This window comes from Canis lupus, chromosome 2, assembly GCF_048164855.1.
Source record: "Canis lupus baileyi chromosome 2, mCanLup2.hap1, whole genome shotgun sequence".
Taxonomy (NCBI): domain Eukaryota; kingdom Metazoa; phylum Chordata; class Mammalia; order Carnivora; family Canidae; genus Canis; species Canis lupus.
The window spans coordinates 80293632-80318236 of NC_132839.1; the positions used below are offsets into that span (position 1 = coordinate 80293632).

A 24605-nucleotide genomic window follows, 5' to 3' on the forward strand; every position below is an offset into this window, starting at 1 on the left:
TACCTATTTTTTACATACATATTGTCTAAATAAGAAATCCAGAAATATTAAAGAATAGCCAGAAGTCCCTTCTTCCATTTCCATATTATCAGCTGTAGTATTTTTTATCTCACTTAATTACTTGGTATTTGTTTTTGTTAGAGATCTTTGTAATTTGTAGAATAAATCAATTACTATAAGGTTTCCTACTTTTTTAGTTTTACTGTGATTCAACTTTAGAATTTTTTTTTAATCATTTGATTTTATCTTATTTTTTCATCATTATGATGATGAAACCCCATCCCTTCTTTCCCCTATCCCCCTACCCAACTCCCTTCTGGTAAGCATCAATTTGTTTTGTCTAGTTAAGGGTCTATTTCTGGGGTTTGTCTCCTTTTTTTTTCCTTTGGCTCATTTGGTTTCTTAAATTCCACACATGAGTGAGATTATATGGTATTTGTTTCTCTGATTGACTTATTTCTCAACTTTATAATTTCTTTATGGAGAAATATTATATTCTTTTATTTGTTTTCATCTTCCCCATTATTCCGTCAAAAAGTTTTTATAATATCATCACGTAGTGTGTACCTTTGTGAAATCTAATGTGATATGTAGCTTACACTTATCCTGTTATGTTTTATTTTCTCTATTTTAATCTCTGTATTTCATACTTACACTTTTAGGTAAATTTACAATGGATATAGGCTCAGATTTCATATTTGTCAATGGATATATTTGACCCAGTAAGAGACAGAGAAAATTAACATATACACATAGCTGAAAATATGCACTACTATTGTCTCTATTTCTTTGTAACACAGCAAAACTTTAAAAGTTTTGCAAACATGGGGCACCTGGGAGACTCAATCAGTTAAATGTCTGACTCTTGATTTTAGCTAAGGTCATGATCTCAAGGTCATGATTTCAGGGTCCTGTTACCTGGCCTGTATTGTTATTTATGAGAAATCAATGGTCATTATAATTATGGTTCCCCGGTATAAAGGTCATTTTTCTCTGGCTAATTTCAAGACATTTTATTTATCTTTTGTTTCCAGTGTTTTGTGGGCATGGTTTTCTTCACATTTATCTTTCTTGAGTCTAGTGGGCTAATTGAATATACAGATTTAAGTCTTTCATAAAATTGTGAAAATTTGGGGCCATCAGTTCTGACATTCTCTCTCCTTTCTCTCTGTAGAATTCTACACATATTTTGGACTTTTTAATATCACTCAAGAAATTGCTATGTTTTTTTTTTCCCCTTTTCTAAAACAATCTGTTTTCACATAGGATAATCTCTATTGAACTGTTTGAAAATTTGATGATGCTTTATATGAACATCCTTCTGATATTTAAGCTGTCTAGAAATGTTTAAATTCTAGATATTATATTATTCAGTTCTACAATTTCCATCTTGTTCTTTTTTCAGAGGGAGAAAAGAGAGCACAGGCTCAAGCTGGGTGTAGAGGGTTGGGCAGAGGGAGAGGAAGAGAGAATCTTAAACAGGCTCCACAACCATTGTGAGCCCATAATGGGGCTCGGTCTCATGACCCAAGATCGTGACCTGAGCCAGATCAAGAGTTAGGCACATACCTATTGAGGCAGCCAGGTGCCCCATTATTATTTTTTCTTTTTTTTTAAGATTTATTTATTTACTTGAGTGGGGAAGGGAAAAGGGAGAGGGTGAGAGAGAATTACTGAGCAGTCTCTCCAGTGATCACAGAGCCCTACACAGGGCTCGGTCTTAGGACCCTGAGATCATGACGTAAGGGGAAACCAGGTGTTGAACACTTAACCTACTGAGTCACTCAGGTACTTTATCATTTTTCATTTTCTTAAGTGTAATTTCTCTGCTGATATTTTCTATCTTCTTGTTCCAAACAAGCAATTTTCCTTTATCTCATCAAGCATACTTATAGCAGCTATTTTAAATTCTTTCTCTGATAATTCTAAAATATCAGGATTGGTATCCATTGATTTTATTTTCTCTAAGAATGGGCTACATTTTCCTATTTCTTCATATATCAAGCAATTTTGGATTGTTCTTGTATGTTATGTTGTGTATACTTTAGATTCTACTCAGTTTCTTCCATGAGTGTTAGTATTATTGCTTCAACTGGCAATTAACTTGGTTGTATACAAACTAAAAATTCTGTCTTTTACAGGAGCTCACATCTTGGTCTGGTCCTTCTTTTCCCATCCTTTTCTTTCCCTTCCTTTTCTTTTCTTTTCATTACTTTTCTTCTCTCTTTTCTTTCTCTTTATCTGGGTTGTTTATAGTCTGTCCATGTGTGGTAGCAATGGGGCCAGCCAAAGATTTGCACATGTACATAGAAATTTGGCTTCTGTCTCTGTTCTCCATTTTCTACAATTATCTTCTACTATTTTCATCTCATTCTATCATTTTAGTGGCTATAGGTGCCCTGATCACTGGCCTCTTGCATTTCAAAGTCAAAAGGCTGTGAGCCATCAAAGTTTTGGCCAGCCAAAAAATCCCCAAAAGACAACAAAACAAAACAAAACAAAACAAAACAGGACAGAACAACAAAAATGGATGACTGCAGCATTCCCACAGGCATAGCAAATAAAAAAGGGAGGACGTGGTGGTGGTGGTGGAGTATATCACATGCGCGTCTCTTCATCCAAGTTTCTACCTCCTTCTAGAATCTTCTACCTTTATTCACTTTCTAGATCCTTTAGGTAGCTTGTTGTGTATTGTACAGAGTTCATGGTTCTAATCTGCAAGAATGTTGGCCTGTTAGAAACTTAGGTGGTTATACTGGAAGTGGAAACTGGAGTAGATTATATATTTGTGCATAGAAGGGGAAATAAAACCTGAATATTGGTGTACATTGGTGATACTGTCTTCCAAAACTTCCTTCAGTGTACCCCAAACTCTTCTGATAGAAGTATTAGAGTTGAAGTCCCTGTTTAAGATAAATTGCATAGTATAATAGTTTTTCCCACTTAACCAACATTTGGTGAAGTGCACAGAAATAGATATTAAATAAACCCTTGTTACATTAGCACTCTATAAAGACTGAATAAAACATAATAACTTTCATCTAAAACCTGACATATTTCTTGAATTTGCTAACTGAATTCACTAAGTATAAGTATCTAAAATATTAGATCAATATCACATTTTAATATGGCAATTAACGTACTAAAATGTGAGATAATTTTAATATATAATTGCTTGAGAGCTCATCTTGACATCTTTTACTACAGATTTAGAACTGAAAAAATATGAATAGATTCCTTCTGGTAGTAAGCCAGAAGCTCCAAGGAAGCGTGCCACCTTCTTAGAAAGAAATAGTAAGATAAGAATGGTTTACTGAGGACACACTAATTCTCAGATATAAGGAATTTTATATAAATATATAGATAGATAGATACAAATATAACTGTGGATAACCACAATTCTATTTTGCTTTTCATATATATATATATATATTTTATGAAAATTAAATTTGTCATGAAGTAGCATTCCATGAAATGATATAAGAAGGGTATTAAATTGTTATTAAAGATGAAATATATATGATAAAACAAATGCTTTGAGAATGTCCTTCATTTGCCTCATCTAACTGCATGTACAAACAACTGAATACCTTTAATCTTAAATCTAATTCACTAATAACAACTAAAACAAATCAAACTGGAAGACAAAACACAGTGACATATTACCAATATAGAATTATTGAATCTAAGTTAGGTTTTTAAATATTATAAACATACTCATGTGACAAAGAACATTTTATTATAGAGATCAAATATGCATTTTAAAAATCAATCTAAACTTTGTTATTTTTTAGACACATTTTGTTTTTCCCCCCAAATTTCTCAAGGTCATGCATATTAATTAATTGCTTTGAGGTATAATTTTATTGTAGCTATAAACTATTCACAAAAAAGTTTAATACTAAAGAGTCATGAGCCTAAGAACTAAGTGTAGCTATAAAGAAATATCTTAACACTTGGACTTTTACATCCCTAATACATTATTTCTAAAAGTGACTTAATAAATCTGACAGTCTTTATTTATTTTTTATTTTATTATTATTTTTTTTTATACGATAGTCACACAGAGAGAGAGAGAGAGGCAAAGACACAGGCAGAGGGAGAAGCAGGCTCCATGCACCGGGACCCTGACGTGGGACTCTATCCCGGGTCTCCAGGATCGCTCCCTGGGCCAAAGGCAGGCGCCAAACCGCTGCACCACCCAGGGATCCCGACAGTCTTTATTTCCGTTACTTGGTCTCAATTTACACCTTTTAGTTCATGGGGTATTAAATAAGTTGGTCATCCTAAGAAGTTTGTGAGACCCACCAAAGACAACTAGAACACTGTAGAGCTAATAGTCACACATGTATACATATACACAGGGTGGTAGAAAAATCCTCACTTCTTGTGTTCAAAAAAAAAAAAAAAAAAGAAAGAAAGAAAGAAAAGAAAAGAAAAAAAAAAGAAAAAGTAATGGCAGCCCAGGCCACACCACAAAATTGCTTCTAATGCTCATATCCTAATAGTCTTCAAGCCATTTGGAACAAAAACAAAAACAAAAAAAAATCCCAAACAAAACAAAACAAAAACAACAAAAAAACATTTGGAACTAAAATCTAGACTTCTACTCTTTTCTTCATCATTGTGGTTGGCAGAGTAATTTCTGTGTCCTAACTCTCAGAACCTTTGATATATTATCTCATGGCAAATGGGATTTTTCAGATGTGATTAATGGCTTTGAAATAGGGAGATTATTTTGTATTATCTGAGTAGACCCAATGTAACCACAAAAGTCTTTATAAGAGGAAGGCAGGAAAACTCAAAGTAAGAAGTAGAAGATGATGGGACAAAAAATTGGAATGATATTAAAAAGGGGCCATGATCCAAGAAATGCAGGCAGCCTCTATAAGCCAGAAAAGGCAAGAAAATCATTTTTCCTTTAAACCTTTAGAAGTAATGCTGCCCTTACAACACCTTGAGTATAGACTTTTCTCAACAACATGGATGCATCTTAAAAACAGCAAATTAAGCAAAAGATGTTAGGTCAAAGCAGGTAAATAATATATGATTTTATTTATTCAAAACAACTTTAGAAACAGAGAAAAAATATTATACAGTGATAGACGTAGGGATAGTGATTTCCTAGTGAGTTGTTAGTGACTGGAAATACCATAAGGAAAATTCTTGAGTGCTGAAGATATTCAAGTTCATAATTCTGGTGGCGGTAACATAGGTTGGTTCAATTTGTGAAACTTTAACAAGCTGCAAACATATGATTCCTATATTTTCCTGTATATGTCATATTTCAGTGAGTTTACTTAGAAAAAATATATCAGACTACTTATGCAAAAAAACATTTCCTAATCCACAATTCAAAGAGTTGAATAATGGAGCACAGGCGTGGCTCAGTAGGTTAAGTGTCTGCCTTTGGCTCAGGTCATGATCCCAGGGTCCTGGGATCCTGCTCCACATTGAGGAACGTTCTTCTCCCTCCCCTTTGTGCCCCGCCCCCTTGCCTGTGCTTGTTCTCTCTCTCTTTCAAATAAATAAATAAAATCTTTTTAAAAAACGGAAGGAGAATTCAGTTAAAGTAGATTGTTACAGTTTTGGCACAGTGGTATGTAGCTGACCTGTTCCATAGCCCTGGGTTAACCTAAGCATTATGCTACTTGGTTCAGGTGCCCTGTTCTGATCCAATCAACTATAAGCTTGGAGAGTGGAGAAGGGACACAATGCACTCATGGAAGAGCTGTGGATGGGAAAATGTATCTTGAAAAGGAACTGCAGGATGTCTGATTGGAAACGTTTTTATGATGTTTCACTATGAGACCTTATATAATCACAATATACGAGGGCAATCTAATTTGATGATCTGAGCTGTTTGAAAGGAACTTTTTAAAGCTTCTGCAACCCTAATTAAGGTGATTTGGAAGCCATAACTTTAATGTTGATCATTAAGCATGACACTAGATGGTAAACAAGAGATGCTGAGAAGCCCACAAGTCCCTGCTGTTATTTCAAAAGCAATATATTTGAAATAAAGTCATTGGGACTGAGATTCTTCTGACAGAACAAAGTGATCTGGGAGATAGGTAATATTGCCTGTCAGAATAAATTGTCTTGTTTCCTCTGTTGTGCCTTAATTATTAATTAGGGATGAACATTTAATGTCCATTCTACATTTTCTTAGATCTCCGTAATCATGACACATAAAGTTTACTACAGAAAAATACAATTAATTCAAGAAATAAAGAAAGAGATCAATATCATTAAATCAAATATCATTAAATCCATTGCTCATAAAATCACCAAATTGTCTTATTTACAAAAAAATGGCAGTTTTAATCAGTTGAACTGCAAATATTATGGCTTAAGATGGTAAACTGAAATTTTATTATTTTTAACAAATGGGACACAAAATTAAATTATTTTCATACTGTTTTACTTAAAGAATAGATTTTTGAAATTTCTAAAAATAACTGAAAGGTGTAATGGCTGTTTTTTTTTACCTTCAATATATTCTTACGAGTAAATCTAAGAGGAAGTGAATAGGTTCCTTTTTGTTTTTTATAATATATATTTATTTTATTTATTTTTTTTAAAAAGATTTGTTTATTTATTCATAGAGACACACAGAGAGAGAGAGAGAGGCAGAGACACAGGCAGAGGGAGAAGCAGGCTCCATGCAGGAAGCCGGACGTGGGACTCGATCCCGGGTCTCCAGGATCACGCCCTGGGCTGCAGGTGGTGCTAAACCGCTGCGCCACCGGGACTGCCCATGATATATATTTATATATTTAGTTATTTTTGTTTTTTATAATATCTAAAAAGGAAAATCCATCCTTTCATAGGTATTCTAGAAAGCATTAATTTGAAAATTATGATTTTTGGTTGGAAGTTATTACATAACAACCAAATTCGATAACTTATATTGGAGAACAATTTGACCATGTGAATCTTTGGAGAAATGCATATTATGTAGGAATTGGACCAGAAGTTCATAAAATTGATGGCTTCAGGATCTTTGTGCATTATTTTAACAGTAGATCATGTTTGTCTATGAGTAATACATTTATTCATCTAATTGGTCAACAAATATGCACTAAAATTATATTATATCTGGGAAACCTGGGTGGCTGGTTGATTAATCAGCCAACTCCTGGATTCAGCTCAGGTTGAGCCCCACAACTGACTTCCCACTCAGCACAGAATCTGCTTAAGATTCTCTCTTCCTTTATCACTCTCCACTCCCTAAAATAAATAAATAAATAAATATTAAAAAAATAAAAAGAAATTGTATTGCATCCATTTGTTATCCTAAACTTCATTAAATTACTCATTCATTGCCATCTAGAGCATGGTAAAATAACTATATTGAACCAGCTCTCCACTATAAATAGTTGTGTGTCTGATCAAAATATAAGAGACAACTACTTTCAAGTATTTTATTATAAGCATTAAGCAACAGACAGTGAAGAACTATAATCCTTGATGGAAAAAAAAAAAACATAAAATGTGAGTTCTATATTTATCCTAGCTCCTTGCCTTAGGTCATACTCTAGACTGGGGCCCATGCAAGTGGGGTGCAAGCAAGACAAAGCACTATGAGTAGAGAAGGTAGGAATCAGCATTCGGTGCTGCTTATGCAGCTTGAATTTATGGAGGGCCTAAAAGAAAGATCTGAGCAGAAAAGAGGACTCAACAATCTACAAGGCCCTGTTGCAAGGCTGATCTGTGCATATGCAGGGTGAATTTCCATAAAACTTAGTGGAGAGTAGCTGTGGTGGCACCTAACACTGAAGAGAGGTATTACACATTAAGCAGATCTGAAGGTTGTTGGAATTGTGGCTCAACCAGGGTGGGCATACTTCACTGGGGAATTTATTTAGTTCAGAAACCTGAATGGAAAGACAGGCCGTAAGGGCTCTACCCTCCAACATATGACATACCCTGAGTCTAAGGCAAAGTTAAAAATATATCAACTCTATCAAACAATAAGTGTGAAAGGACAAATATGATCTACCATTAGTTGTCTGCCAGAACAAAGCCATTGAATATAATTAAAAATCTCTTCAAGGTATCATGCAGATGTATAGAATAAAACAAAATTTATGTCATGTGAAGCAGAAGAAGGTGACATAAAAAAGGTTTTTTGTTTTGTATTGTTTTGTTTTTAAGTTGATATGTGTTGGGCTCAGTGGTCAAGGGACTTTATTTTTTTTAATTTTTTAAAAAAATTTATTTTTTATTGGTGTTCAATTTGCCAACATATAGAATAACACCCAGTGCTCATCCCATCCAGTTCCCCCCACAGTGCCCGCCACCCAGTCACCCCCACCCCGCACCCACCTCCCAGAGTTAGGAGTCTCTCATGTTTTGTCTCCCTTTCTGATATTTCCTGCTCATTTTTCTCCTTTCCCCTTTATTAGGTTAAGGACTTTAAAAGAGGTATTTTAAATATGTTCAAAGCTCTTAAGGAAAACATTGATATAGTATGTGGACAGATAACAAATTTCAGAAAAGAAAGTGAAACAAATATAAATAAATAATAAAAAATTGAAATTAAGTAAAATATCTGAAAAGGAGTAGTTATTTAGATAGGTTTGATAGCTGCATCAGATTGAAGAAAAAGATCACTGAAGAATATCTTGCACTAATGTTTGAAAATCCAACAGCTGCACATTTTCAAAATTGGTGAAAAACATCAATGTGGTTTTCTGAAATGCAATTAAATCGAAGTAGGACACAAACAATAACCACACATCATAGATAACCTTAAAAGCCAAGGATAGAGAGAAAACTTAAAAGTAGTCAGAGGAAAAAAGTCACATTACATAGAGAAGGTATACAAATAAATGATGAATTGCCTCAGAAACGGAGGCCAAGAGACAAAGAAACAGAATCCTTAAAGTGATGAAAACAGTAACAAAAATCACTGCCAATCTAGAAATCAATATCCAGCAAGAATGTTATTTAAGAGCAGGAAAAACAAGCACATTTTCTGATAATCTTAATCCAAAGATGAATTTGTTGTCAGTAAAATTGCAAAAACAAACATACAAAAAAAAAAAAAAAACCTCAAATGAACTCTTCAGTCTGAAGGAAATGTTGTTAATGTTCTTAAACTTATATGGAGTGGAACAATATTCATATTAAGTGTACAATGATAAGTTAAAGGTACATATTGTTATCCAGAATTAATCTGTGTAACCAATAGCATATGGTAGAGGAGATGTATGTCACTAACAAGAATGGATTATAAAACAGTGTAGATTATGTCTTTTCAAATCTCCCTCTCTCTTCCTTTGTCCCTTATGAGAGAGACCATCACAATTAGGCAGACTTTGGAAAGGCCTACATAAGAGACAGAGGTTTCTGACTAACAGAGATTTCTGATTAATGAGAAATCAGGCTTTGCTAGCAAAACAGTGTGTGAGCAGATTCTCCTGCTCATTTGAGCCCTGATATGATTTGTAGCCTCATCTGACAGCCCGACTGCAACGACATGAAGGACACTGAGCCAGCGGAATTCAGCTAAGCAACTTGTAGATTCCTGACCCTAAGAAATTCTGTGGGATAATGAAGGTTTGTTGTTTTTAAGTTGCTGGGTTTAAAATTATTTGCTGGGCAGTGACAGTAGCTAACATGACAATGCATTTCACAACAAATAAAATAGACAATTTCCTTGAAAGCTACGGGTTACCAAAGCTCACTCTTTGAGAAATAAACTGAATAAATCTATATCCATTAAAAAATGGAAACATCAAAAGCAAAACTAAAAAAAGTACTGTATTTTAAACTGAGCCAAAAGATCGTATTTATGGGCTGCTATTAAAGCAGTGTTAAAAGGGAACTAACTTCATAGCCTTCTACACTTATGTTGGAAAAGAATAAAGGTCTTGAATCAATGACTAATGCTTCCATTGTAAATGAAAAAAAAGAACAACCCAAAACAAATTAAGTCTAAAATAAACAGAAGAAAGGAAACAATAACAAGCATAAGTCATCAGATAGAAATTTTTAAAAAATTAATGGGACCAGAAGTTGTTACTTGAGATCAATAAAATTGATAAGGTTCCTGTCTGATTGATTGAGGGAAAAGGATACAAATTTTAAATATCAGGAATGATAGGAGAAATGCCACTAAAGATCCTGCAGACATTAAAATGGGTAATTTATTAGTATAAGTAAAGTATTTTCTATGTGCTTATAAATATTTCACATTATTATAGAGTGTAAAGATCTAAGTAGGCACAGCCTACACTCACTCTATGTATGTATGCTGATACTGAATTATTGTTCTTCCCTAATAACTGGTTGTGGCTAGTCATTTGGATTATTTGAGTAATGTTTCTTATATGAAAAACAAGGCATTGATTCTTCACTTTTATTAATCATCCCAAATTATAGAAAATACAAAGAACATACTTTAATTCAACTGATAAAATATAAAAACATTTTACTATTACTGAACTAATTTTTTAAAGGTTTTATTTATTTATTCATGAAAGACACAGAGAGAGAGAGAGAGGCAGAGACATAGGAAGAGGGAGAAGCAGGCTCCATGCAGGGAGCCCAATGTGGGACTTGTGATCCAGGGACTCCATCTGGAGACTCCAGGACCATGCCCTGGGCCCAAGGCAGACTTTAAACCACTGAGCCACTCAGGCTCAGTGAACTACTGAACTGATTAATCAGGATAATTACAACAATAACAAAATATTAATATTACTGCACCATAAGGCTAAAAAATACTGGTTCATTTAGTTCAGTCTCTATAGAGCTTATCGTACTGCTGATATGATATGTAGGAGCTCAATAAACTTGTGTTGCATAAATAAAGAGGTTTAAATATTGCTCATCACCTGAATTTTTATTCAAAATATTTCTAACTTATTCAAAGGCAAATATTTCTCATGATGGTGTTCAGAGAACAGTGTTTAAGTTTCAGCAAAAAATGTAGAAAAATATTTGTGTACACTAAAATTATATGAGGCCATTCTCATTATTTTTATAAGCATGACAATGTAATTAGCTTTGTGTAAATCACATTTGTTTGGGACACACATTCTTTTTGCTTTCTAAGTATTCTTGAGTAATCCCAATATTTATGGCCAAATATATGAATAGTACTTTCATTCCTAGTTCCTTGACATGGAACCAAGTTTCAAATATTGATTTTCCAATGCCTGTGGAATAGTATACTCGCCATGCATCTAGATGATATACCTGGACACTTCTGTTTTATGGGTCAGCCAGCTTGATTTTCATGGGATAAAATCAATGGCTTTCAGCAATCGTAACGAATAGATGACAATTTGTTGACTTTAATTCTTTATCTTTTAGTGTACTCTTTGATGCAAAGGCATAATTGTCATTTACATCTTCATATTTCTCATCCAATCATTAGACATCCAATCCACTCTTTCCTTAGAGCACTATACTGCTAATCTCACTAGCATTTTGTATATTAATGTGTTATATTTTGTGGTTGGGAAATACCATTCAATCTGAAACTGACAGTAACACATCAGTGTCCAAGACAATGACTCATAATTACTTGCTGTTATATGACGAAAGAGACATTTCGGTTGTTTCAATGACCATTTTGTTTTATTCTTTGGTAGTATAAAAGTATTAATTCTTGTGAAGGGTAAGCTTATTGGAACATCAACATTGACTGGTTTATATTAAAATATATATGAATATTTTTGTGCCTTGAATGTTGGAGAGAGAAATCTGTGAAGTATCAATATAAAAAACATTGAACAACATAAACAGAATATCTGTAATCATTCTTAATTAGCTATTGAAGGTCTATCAAGTCAAAAGTTCTTATGAATGTTTTGAATTATCATAGTGCCATAAGCCTTGGAGATAAATCATTGCAGAGTTTTAGGCTTATAAGGCAGAGTCAAGTAACTATTTTGTTCTCTATCAGAAGATCTCTTTGGTTCTACAGAGAAGATGGATTATAGGAATGCAAGAAGTAAAGAAAGAAAATCAGTTCCACAGTTTTCCGAGTAGTCTACCAATTAGATATTGGTCAATTCTGGGCCAGGATAGTGGTATTAATGTGTGGTCCAAGAGCTTTTGAGCAAGATGAGACACTTCAGTGGATCTGCAAGGTCAAAACTATTTTTTTTTCATAATAGTGGTAGGATAGGATTTACCTTTTTCACTTTCATTATCTCAAAGTGTGCAGTAGAGTTTGCCAGAGGCTACATAACATGTGTGAGTGTAAGGGATTAAATATAGAAGCTGAAGCAAGAAAGCAGTTATCTTCTGTTAAATCAGGCCAAAGAAATAGATAAATATTTGAAACAGTACCACTCTCCTCACCTAGTTTTTGTTTTGGTAAAAGCAGTTATTTTCCATTAAGTATACTAACAAGAAATGTTGATACTTATAAATTAATAAATATGCATGTATATATAATTCATAGTTGTACAACCCAATATAGTAAGTGTCAATAGCTACAACCAAATAACCAAAAGCTATTTCGGGAGGATCCTCAATGATTTTTAAGAGTGTATAAGGGTCTTGTGACCAGAGTATTTGAGAACCAGTGGACTAAGATTCTGGTAGCTATAGCATTACCCTTCTAATTTTAAACTGTTAGGTTATTAGACTTTGTCTTATTTCCTGAGCTCTCTCAGCCTCTACATACAATTGCTCCATAATTTCTATTGATTCTAGTTCTAACTTCTTTTCATAAATACATAATTTTGCTATTTCCACTACCAGGGAATGATTAAGTCAGATACTTTCTTTTGACACACTCTTTTTTTTTTTTAAGATTTTATTTATTTATTCATGAGAGACCCAGAAAGAGAAGCAGAGAGACAGGCAGAAGGAGAAGCAGGCTCCATGCAGGGAGCCTGACGTGGGACTCGATCCCAGGACCCCGGGATCAAGCCTTGAGCTAAAGGCAGATGCTCAACCACTGAGCCACCCAGGCGTCCTTGATAAATATATCATTTTACTATTTCCACTCCCAGAGAATAATTAGGTCAGATACTTGACACTCTCGAATTCCATTTCCATTCTCCTCTATGGGAACATTGGAAGGCTAAATTCTAAAGTTCTCACTATGAGGGAGACTAATTTGCCCAACCAAATCCATTTTTCCTTTTATTATAGGAATATAAGCTTATTTAAGGCAATGAGTGGTCATGGGGTTTCACTGGTTTAGTGTGACAGTAAGTGACCCCTGTTTCTTTGCTTAAATGACACTTATCCTACTTTCTCACACCTCACCTTTTCTTCATGCCTGTTGTAAATGAAGACAATCACCCTTGGCAGCCATATCTTGTAATTAGCAGAACAGTCTACTTACTATGTTGACCGGAAACCAAAAACTCATCAGGGATTACTACATGTCATTAAAATAATGTTCTTTAGCAATTGCATTTCTGGGTCGTGTTGTTTTAGTAACTTTTCTCTGCATCCTATTATAATAAATGTGCTTGAAGAATAAAGGTACTTCAAATAGTTACTTAAAGTAGGTCTCAAAGTATAAATAGAAGTTATACCAACACTGTGCAAACATGCTGAAACCAAAAGGACTTTTCAAAATTATGTTAATGCAAAAAAAAAAAAAGGGAAAGTGAATGGAGCCAAGGCCAGTATTCAGGGTGTACCAAATGGTGTATTAGCAGATTCAGTTGGAATGGAACTCTTATTCAGGATTGACTGAACTATAAAAAGAAAGCTGGAAATGCTTATAGAGCGAATGGCCCCTTTTCTCAAAAAAATTCTCTGACAACCTAACTCCTTAGCTGTCTTCCTCTGCTTATTGTCTTCTATACCACTCACCAACCTCTGCATAGTATATATTTATTGCCTTATTTGTTTTTGTATTTCCATCACTAGAATAGAAATTCCAAGAGGGCAGAGAATTTAAGTCTATTGCTGGCTGATTCTTAGTAATTAACATAGTAAGTGACATCTAAAGGTGCTCAATGAGCATTTTATTGCATGAATACATATTTTAATTTTTCATAGCACAAAATGCCTTTCTTTTTGTGTCACTGCCACACTTCTATTTGTCATTTTAGCACATACATGTTAGTATGATTATTTTAACAAGGCGTATCACAGAAAGTTCCAAGGGGCGCGAACAGCTCCTATTTTGTTCAACATTATACAAATGTCCAGCACCTTGTACAATAACTGATATATATGAGAGGCTCAATACAAATTTATTGAATTAATCAGAAGACTCTTTGAACCTTTTAAGGTGGGGATAAGTAGGTGATTTCCTTTCCACAAGTTCTGAAGCAAAGTGACTTGGTAAATATTAAGTTTAAAGACAGCTCTTTAATACAACAAAGACTTTGAAGTAGAGAGAAGTATCAAATTATACTTTTAATTTTCCCTTTTAAAGTATGAGTTGCTGAGTGGATCAATTATACACTGACTTTGATTGGTGCAAAGTGAGACATAGGTAGTTGTCTATTGTGAAGTGTATTCAGTGACTGATTTTTGACTGACAAAGTTTGATGTCAATCACTAGCTGCACTATAATGAGAAAAATTGAAAATCCTCAAAATACTGTTATTTTGTTATCTTCTGTTAGTAGACTTAAAATATCTTATAATATAGTTTCTTGAGATTATGAGAAAAATAGATACTTCCATTTCTATTGCTTCAGATAAAAATTGGAGGGAAGTAGGATGTGTTGACAGAAAATTGTGAAATAAAATTGAGTGATGGTAGATTACATGTGTTGTGTTGGCAATTACATGCTGTTGTTTATCAGCTGGAAGGTTTGACACTAAGTTGTAGTAATCCTATTGATGTCCTATTGAACCAGGATGTAAAGTGGGAAATGATTTAATTACCTTTACCTTTCCTGGATTCTTATTTGGTATGTTCATTATGGAAAAAGTATGTGAACATAATTCCAAGATGGCATATACTTTAGAAGGAACATAAATTTTTTGAAAGAAATTCTCCAACAAATCTTTACATTTTTACAATAAATGGTATGAAGAGTTAGTTTTTTTTTAAGATTTTATTTATTTATTCATGAGAGAGAGAGAGAGAAAGAGAGAGAGAGAGAGAGAGCCAGAGACACAGGCAGAGGCAGAAGCAGGCTCCATGCAGGGAGCCCAATGTGGGACTCGATCCTGGGACTCCAGGATCACACCATGGGCCGATGGCAGGCGCTAAACCGCTGAGTCACCCAGGGATCCCCAAATAGTTACAGTTTTATTAAGGATTGTTAATAAACATGATAGGAAAAAATGGTAGAAATTTTGCTTCTAAGTATAAGTATCGAGGGCATTTTTATAGACTATTATACAAGATAATACATGTATGAGATATGAGATTTGCTACTTAGATCCTATAGCATAGACTATACACTATATATTCTATATACTATAGCAGAAGGTATAGGAATTTGTCATATATCCTCTAACCTCACACATGCATAGCCTTCTTCCATTGTCAACATCCCTTAGCGGAATAAAATATTTGTTACAACTGATGATTATCACATCATTATTATCCAAATTCCATAGTTTATTAGGGTTCACTGTTGGTGTTGTACATTCCATGGGTTTGTAAAAATGGGTAATGGCATGTGTCCATCATTGTAATATCATTCATGATAATTTCACTGTCTGAAAAAAAGATGGATACCCTGCTTTTTCATCTTTCCCTTCACCTAACTCCTGGCACTATTGATCTTTTTATTGTCTCCATAGTTTGCCTTTTATCTTGAATGAATGTTGGATTTTGTCAAATGCTTTTTCTGCATCTGTTGATATCATGTTTTTTTTTTATTTTTTACTATATGATGCATTACATTAATTGGTTTTCAAAAGTTGAAGCATTCTTGCATATCTGGGATAAAGTCCTTTGGGTCATGGTATGTAATTCTTTTAATACGTTTCTGGGTTTGACATGCTAATACTTTATTGAGGCTTTTTACATCCACGTTCATGAAAGATATTGGTTTGGAATTATTATTTTCCTTGTGATGTCTTTGTTTAGTTTTGATGTCAGGGTAATTCTGGCCTCATAGAATGAGTTAGGAAATTTTCCCTCTGCTCTATCCTTTAAAAGAGATTGCAGAAAATTTGTATAATTTCTTCCTTAAATGTTTGGCTATAATCATCTATGATCCTGTCTGGGCCTGGTCCTTCAAATTATGAACAAGTTTCTCATTGTTCTTAAATAATGTCTTCTCCTTTATTTTGTTTTGTTTTATTTTCTGCTCTCTTTGCTTTTCAGTTTTGAAGGTTTCCATTGAGATGTCATCAAATTCAGAAATTCTGTTTTCCACCATGCTGAGTCAACTTATAAGTTCACCAAAGACATAATTAATTTCTGTTAGAGAGTTTTACAAATTCCAGTATTCATTTTTCATTCTTCCTTAGGTTCCATCTGTCTGCTTACATTGCCTATCTGTTCTTGCATGTGGTGCACTTTATCCATTAGAACCCTTAGCATATAAATCATAACTGTTTTAAACTTCCAGTCTGATAATTCTAATATCCTTGCCATATCTGAATTTGGTTCTGATGCTTGCTCTGTCTCTTCAGAGTATGTATTTGCCTTTTAGTTTATAATGTAACATTTTTCTCAACAGACATGTATGATATATTAGGTAAAACAAACTGCTTGAAAATAGGCCTTTGGTAATGTGTTCATAAAGGTCAGGGGAAAGAAGCATTCTATAGTCCTATAATTAGATTTCAGTCTTTTAGTGAGTCTTTGCCTCTGGACTGTTAACTTCACATGTTAGTCAATTTTTACCATTGCTATTTTCCTCTTTGTGGATGAGATGGTATAGCTAGAGTGGGCCAGAGTTGGATATTTACCACTTCCAAATGGAAGGCTAAATCTGTCTACAGGTGGCCATTTCCTCTTCCCAAGCTCTGGTGAGCTATGAAAAACATAAACAAAACCAAAAACAACAAAAAAACCCAGCAGGTCAGAATGTGCTCCTGAAGATGTACATTGTTATGAAGATCGGAATGCTATGATATATTTCAAAATGTTTTTCCTGCCACCCCCTGGCAGAAGTATGAGGGAATTTTGCTCCAATATTCACTGTGAAAACATAGTAGAGCTCCAAGAAGAAAACATCATAAAAGCATCAGTGCCCCTGATAACTCTGTGTGAGGTTGAGTTTCTATATCTCAGAGGTATCCAGAGTGGGCCATTAGTAATTTGTCGATTACAATTCAATTTCCTTACCACCTACTGGTTCCTGTGCAAGTTTCAACTCTTAGGTTTGTGCTCCAATAAGTTGTCATTATCTGTATTTGTGTGTAGGTGTCTCAAATTTGAGGGGAAACAATTTGTCCTGTAATCTAACTTCTCTTGTGGATCTTTGAAGAATTATTGATTTTTCAATTGGGATAGCTTTCTCCTTATTAGGACAGAATGGTGACTCCCAGGTTTCTTGTATATGGGAGCAGAACCCAGAAGTCATATAACTTGTTTTTTTTTTTTTTTTCATTTTAGAATCTTTATTAGTGCTTAGTCATCTTTTCTAAAGTGTGGTCTCATTTCCCTTAAGTGCAACTTTTGCTTAATTTCATATTTACACATTTGTTTAGTAGACCATTTTGATCTCTGAATATATCTGAGAATGGTACCAAATACTGTGTTAAAATACTAATGCATATACTTGTGTGGGAACCACTTATAAAAATTACAATACAAAGTAATAAGTTCTATAAAATAGGTCAGCAGCATGCTGCTGAAGCAAATGAGAGACCCTATGTGTAGTAGACAGTTTCATAAGAAGGTATGTTGGGTAAAAGGTAGGAATCTGTGCTTTGTGTCAGAAGTTCTGTGAACTATTCTTGGTTCTGCCATTAGCAGTCCTGCTATTGGCAGAGGAACTTAACCTCCATGGCACTGACTTTTAAACTTTAAGGATGATGGAACCATTTGAAAATTTGATGAAACTATCCTCAGGAAAAAATATATGACCATACACATATATAGCCGAAGGAATATGGCTATATAAAGATCTATTTCTGCATCTACGAAGAGCAAATATTATGAGACAATAAATTTCTACATTTAAAAATCACAGTTATTTTCCCACTATTACTCATTTTCATTTGTACTTAAAATTTTTTAAATGGATGTTGAAAAATTTATTCAGTCAATACATTATGGAGCATGCACTATATATCATTCATTGTACTACAAGCTGGAATAAAGTAATTAGCAAGCTGACATAAATACTTCCCCTCACGGAGAAGTAAAAAAAAGGTAAATGATGGTAAATATTTACCTTTTGTACTATATTTTGGCCCTTATGCAGTAAATTCTCAATATACTTAACCCTGAAAAAGTATGTAGTTGGAGAAAATATGGGTACCATATATTATTTTATGGAAAAAACAGAACAAAACTATTTAATGTCAGTTACAATTTAGCCTAGCATATCAGTCAGGAAAACAAACAAACAAACAAAAAACACCAATTATATTAGCAAAGATTATTTATTATGGAGGATTGTTTTAATAGATTTCAAAGAACTGAAAATCTATAAAGACCAAACTGAGGTAACAGAACAAGAAGCAGCTACCATCTTTCTTTGTGTGCCAGTCAGATCAGTGAATTCAACACATCTCTTTGAAGTAAAGCAACCTTACTAGGAAACATCTCAATATTGCACATTTTATTTTCACATTTCCAAGTATAAGATATGAAATTTCCATAGGTATAGTCAAACTTTTCAGTTTAGAATTTGGGTTTGAAATATGTCTTAATATTGTTCTATTTAAATATATCTTGTCTTTACTGGAAATTTCAAAAATGAATGTATGTGTTGGCTTTCATTTGCCTATCTTCTATGGCACCATTATTAGATCTCTTAAACTCTTGATTATGTCCATGTTACTTTTCTTTCTCATGTGTCACAATCCTGTCTTTTATATCTTTCACTTCCCTCTGACCTCTTTAAATGTCATCAAAAAGGGTACTAGAAAAGGAAATACTCTATCAGAACAAACTAAGGGAAAATGGAAGAATATGAACCAGGAAGCTAGTCTCAGGGAGGAGATGCCATGATAATTCCTCATTATTTCATCCTGGTTCTACTAACAGACTGTTGGAGAGCAGGGAGCAGTTCCTATCTTTTCACTTCATAGCTATCTAGAACAAAATAATACATGAAACTTGACATAGAAATTACCATGAGGACGTCTGGGTTGCTCAGTGGTTGAGCGCCCAAAGGGTCCAGGGCATGATCCTGGAGTCCCAGGATTGGGTCCCGCATCAGGCTCCCTGCATGGAGCCTGCTTCTCCCTCTGCCTGTGTCTCTGCCTCTCTCTCTCTCTCTCTCTCTCTCTCTCTGTGGCTCTCATGAATAAATAAATAAAATCTTAAAAATAAAAATTACCTTGAGGTAATGGACAGGCTTTTGGTTTGTCTCATTGAGGGGTATTGTTGATCATATTTCACAAAGAAGAAGAAAAAGTAGTGAAAGGTCATGTGTAAGTAGAAGAGATTATACTATATATTTATTATTTATAATCTTATTCCTGTTCATTTCTGTGGAAGTATTATACTTCCCCTCCTCATTGACATAAGATTATCCTTGAGCATTTTAGCAAATGGAACATGAGTGGAAGGGACATTTTACTTCTAAGTAGAAGTTTTAGAAGCCAGCAGGTAACCTGCCTATGTTCCCTTTTATCCTTGCCATGAGATTGACAATAATTACCACCTCAGGTCAGCCATAGAAAGTATAGTAGGAGGGAAATTATACTTTTTGTTTTTGTTGTTGAAAGCTAATGAGATTTGGGGATCCTTTGTTTCAACAACACACCCATCCTTTCCTAAATGATACACTTCTCATTATGCTTTATAGCCACTGCTTCGTTTGGTGTCAAATGAAGCCAGATTGGGGAGCTTCATGCATTTTAGGGGTTTGGGACGGGTTGCTGAGAGTCTTCTGTTTATACTCCCTGGTGGTTAGGATATAGCCTGACTCCCTGTTATCCAGTATGGGGGTGGGACAGAAGGGTGGGGAGGGAGCTGTTCAATCTTCTCTGTCCCTGCCCACTGCCTGGATGACTGGGTGCTACCCCTCCATCCTCCAGCTCTGGCCTCTGGGTCTCCCTCACCCTACCTGTGTTAGTACAATCTTTGCTCTCTACAATCAGCCTCTTTATACAATAAACCACCCTTTCCAAAAAAAAAAAAAAAAAAAAAAAAGGCAAACTATTGTCTTCAGCTCATGTGCCCTATTTCTGTAGTTTCCAGTTTTTGAGGTTTTTATAGTATTCCTGTTATTTTGAAGAACTATGACGCTGGCTTTGTCTCATATCTGATGCAAATAATAATTATTTCTCTGAATGAGAAATTTCTAAGAATCTACTCTATCATTCTTGTCGCCATTCTTTACTTCAGGGCAGTGGTTTAGAGTTTGATGCATATATTGAATATTCAAGATTTCTCCTATTAAAAACTAAAATAATGATCCATTATCTGTAATTTAGAGATCTAGCTTTTTTTTTTTTTTTTTTTTTTGTGGAAGAACTTAGAAACCAAGAAGAAACCAGACTAAAAAATCCTGGTTATTATCAAAACTTTGAAAATCGTTTGCAATGTCTCATGAACGATTGACTCAGATTTTCAAAGTGAACCATTTTTATCTAATAATTCCAAAGCTTTTAACTTGATTTCCAAGTAAACAAACAAGCAAACAAACCATATTTTGACTTGATATTTTATTGCTTTTAAAAATACTTTGACAAAAAAAATTGATGATATGGTAGTACTAATAACTGAGACAAACAAAACTGATTTTGGTATGCATACCATTCAATTAATGGCAGTAGAAGAATGCTAGATGCAGAAAAAATAGTCTAGCCTTCATAACAATTTATCTTTTCATGCACATCAGTCTGTATCTTTCATGAAGAAAATATAAAACCACAGTTAAGTTTGCTTAATGGATGGAGATGTGAAAGAGCTTTTAATAAAGCATGGAAGTATATGTGTCACCATGTTAAGAAGGTTTATTTCTTAGTGTTCTTAGTGAAGGAGTTTTATGACCAAATTTTCCTCTCTGCTCTATTTCTGTTTTTCTGTGTTTCTTTGTTTGTTTTCTACAAATGGTATGTTATTCTTGCCACCAGACTTTGATCATTACAGAATACTATGGTTGGTCACTTTTAATTTCTGGCCAAAGATTTTAATCTTACACCTGGATTTGATGTTAAACCATCTCTAAATGCCTCTTTATTTGAATTATTTTACAATAAAAACAAATGACTCATTTTATTAAATATTTCAATTCATTTCATATCTGAAGTATTCCAGAGGCTACTGACACAATAGACACATACAAATATTTTTAAAATAATTATAATCATGTCTTTGGAAGTTAAAATTCAATAAAAAGCTTGATGAACAGTAAAGAGTTATTATGACATTGTTTAAGAAAAAAAACAAGTATCAAGAATATTAGTAGATTTCATACATCAGCTAAAATACTCCTTTTAACATATGGTAGCTGCGGATTATTTTCACAGTCCACAGATCTGTGAATATGACAGTAAACATATGCTTGAGCTCTAAGCATCTCAAATAGAAAGAGTCTTCATTTGAAATAAATAATTTCCAGCACTGATCAAAAATTGTTTTCCTTATCTATTCACAGGCCGTCTGTTACTAATATAATTACACTGTATATTTGTAATGATTCTTGGCACTTATGTTGAGGCAGAGGGGGAAGGAATTTAGAAGGAGACCGTTAAACTAATAGAGGAAATGAAGAAAAGGGACACACCAAAAATGCCAAAATGCACACTGGAAGTGGAAACAACATTTCTATAAACATCTAAATTTATCAACTTTATTAATTTCTATTACTTCACAATCTTTATTTCATGCCTATATAGCTTACTAAAATTTAAATTTTCCTTAAATGTGTGTTTCTTCCACGGAATATCAACTCCATGAGAATATTGCCTCTGGCTCTGTGTTATATTTTTACCATTTAATTGAATGACTGGTCCAAAATAGGTACTCAAATATTTGTCACATAGATAGTCACAAGACATCTACTTGAGGGATGCTGGAAAATCTTCAAGAAGAAATTTGAGCTGAATCTAGAGAGTAAATAAGAAACAGAACATTGCAATATGTGAGATACAACTGTGTCGTAATGTCAGGAACACTAATATTTAAAAAGAGCTGAGGTACAATGTAAAATAGTAGTGGCAGAAAGAACAACACAGGGGCAGGACCACTGAGTGAGAAGATTGGATACTGTTAAGAAAACAAAGGAAGAGCAAAGTAGCATAGTTTATTTCTTCCATCTTTTTTGTAGAGCAGGTAAAAGAGAAGAACTTTCAAGATAAGTTAATCATAATAAAAACATAACAGCAATATCAGTTTCAACTGAGATTATCTAAAAATACTTTTATCTGTACCTGAATAGAGCATTTCTTGCTTCTCTTGGGAAGACACAAATGTTTCTTACTTTGATCCTTTATCTTCTGCTTTCTTTTCTTTTTTCTTTTCTTAAAATCTGAGTATAATTGACACACAGGGTTACATACATTTCAGGTATATAACATAGTCATTCAACAAGTTTATAAATTGTGTTATGTTTACCACAATGTAGCCACTATCTGTCCCCAAACAACACTATTACAATATCACTGATTATATTCCATATGATGTGCCTTTTATTCCCTGACTTATTCATTCCATAGCTGGAAGCCTATTTCTCCCACTCTTCACATTTCTCCCAACGCCCTCCAACCTTTCTCTCTTCTGTTTATTCTCTGCATTTATAAGTCTGATTCTGTTTTTTTTACTTGTTTATTCACTTTCTTTTTTTAAGATTCCATGCATGAGTGAAATCATGTGGCATTTGTCTTTCTCATTATGACTTAGTTCACTTAGCCTAATACCTTCCAGGTCCATCCACGTTGTCTTAAATGTCATGACATTATCCTTCTTTATGTATATAAAATATTCCTCTGTGTGTGTGTGTGTGTGTGTGTGTGTGTGTGTCTGTGTCTACATACACCAGATCTTCCTCACCAATTTGTGGATAGATAGACACTTTGGTTGCTTCCATATCTTGCCTATTATGAAAAATGCAACACATAGAAGTGTATATATCTTTCCAAAGTAGCATTTTTGTTTTCTTTGGGTAAATACCCAATAGAATTATTGGATCACAAAACAAGAACAAATAATACTAAAATGTTTATGTCACCACTAAGGACCCCTAATGCTCAAAGCATCTTGATAAGGAAAAACAAAGCTGGAAGTATCACAAGTCCACATTTTTAAGATATAGTCAAAGTTGTAGTAATCAAAACCAGTATGGTACTGGCACAGATACAGACACATAGATCAATAGAACAGAATAGGGCCCAGAAATAAACCCACAGCTGTATGGTAAACTGATATATGACAAAGGAGGCAAGAATATATAACGGGGAAAAGACAGCCTCTTCAAGAAATGGTGCTGGGAAAACTGCACAGCCACATGTAAATGAAACTAGACCATTTTTTAAAACACCATTCACGAAAATAAACACAAAGGTAGATTAAAGATGTAAACCTGAAACCTGAAACCATAAAAATCCTAGAAGAATACACAGGCAGTAATTTCTCCTCTGCTTTCTTACTAACCTGGAATTTGTTTAGGCCATCGTGGTGCTTGGTTGAAACTCATAGATAGCAGCAGAGATCTCCAAAGACAGAAAAATGGCAAATAATTTCATATACTTATTTATTTTGATACAGAGGAAAACATTACTTTCAAAAATCGGTAACTGGTGGTTGATAATATCTGGCAATTTCTAATAGCATTATTTACCACTGTTAACATTAATGTTAATATTTAACCATATATAACACCATTATTTAGTTTGAAAGCATATGGAGTTAATTATTGCTGGAATTCCTAAATGATTCATTAAGAATGAGTTATTTAATGCAACTTATTATGTATGTATTTGTAAGGCAATGGGCAAGATGCTGAAGACTCTATAAAGATCCCAGCATCTCATAATCAATATGGCCAAGAAAATTCCCAGTTCTCCAATATTATGCCCACAACACTCCAATATTAATTTAAAGCTTTATATTTCTACATTCCCAACAAATGGCACCATTTGAATTTATCCAGTTCAAGTCAGAATCCTGGGACTCATTCTTTATTTCTCTTTCGCTTTCTCCTTTGTCTTCTCTCAATGTTCTCATCCATCAATCTCAATCATCAGTATTTCTTCACTGTGAAACAATATATTTCTTATTCATCCCTTACGATTACATTAATAATTTAACAAATATTTATAGCAATATTTATTCTTTGACTGGAGCTACATTAAACCATAGTGAAATAGTGGTGAGGGATAAATTCTAGTGCTTCTGGACTTTCACATTCTAGAAAACGTAACATGAAATGAGTAAAGACAAAGTTGTAAGCACTATGCTACATCTTATTTCAACGATAGGTTCAAATATATATTTGTATTTATAATTTTAAAAATTCTTTTCAGTTCTCTATACTGACAAAGTACACATTTTATGATATATAATTTACCTTAATGAAAAATATAATACATAAGTATACACATCTCAAATAATTAAAGATAGATAACCAGCAT

The 24605-nt window shown here is 33.9% G+C and overlaps 1 long non-coding RNA gene across 1 annotated transcript in view; it reads left to right on the forward strand.

Annotated features, from left to right (window-relative positions):
• The first annotated feature begins 1600 nt into the window (after positions 1 to 1600).
• Positions 1601 to 24605, forward strand: part of LOC140610558 (uncharacterized) — a 36915-nt gene continuing 13910 nt past the window's right edge. The window contains exon 1 of the long non-coding RNA XR_012012165.1: positions 1601 to 1788. This is a non-coding gene — a long non-coding RNA (uncharacterized lncRNA). The remainder of the gene's footprint in view (positions 1789 to 24605) is intronic.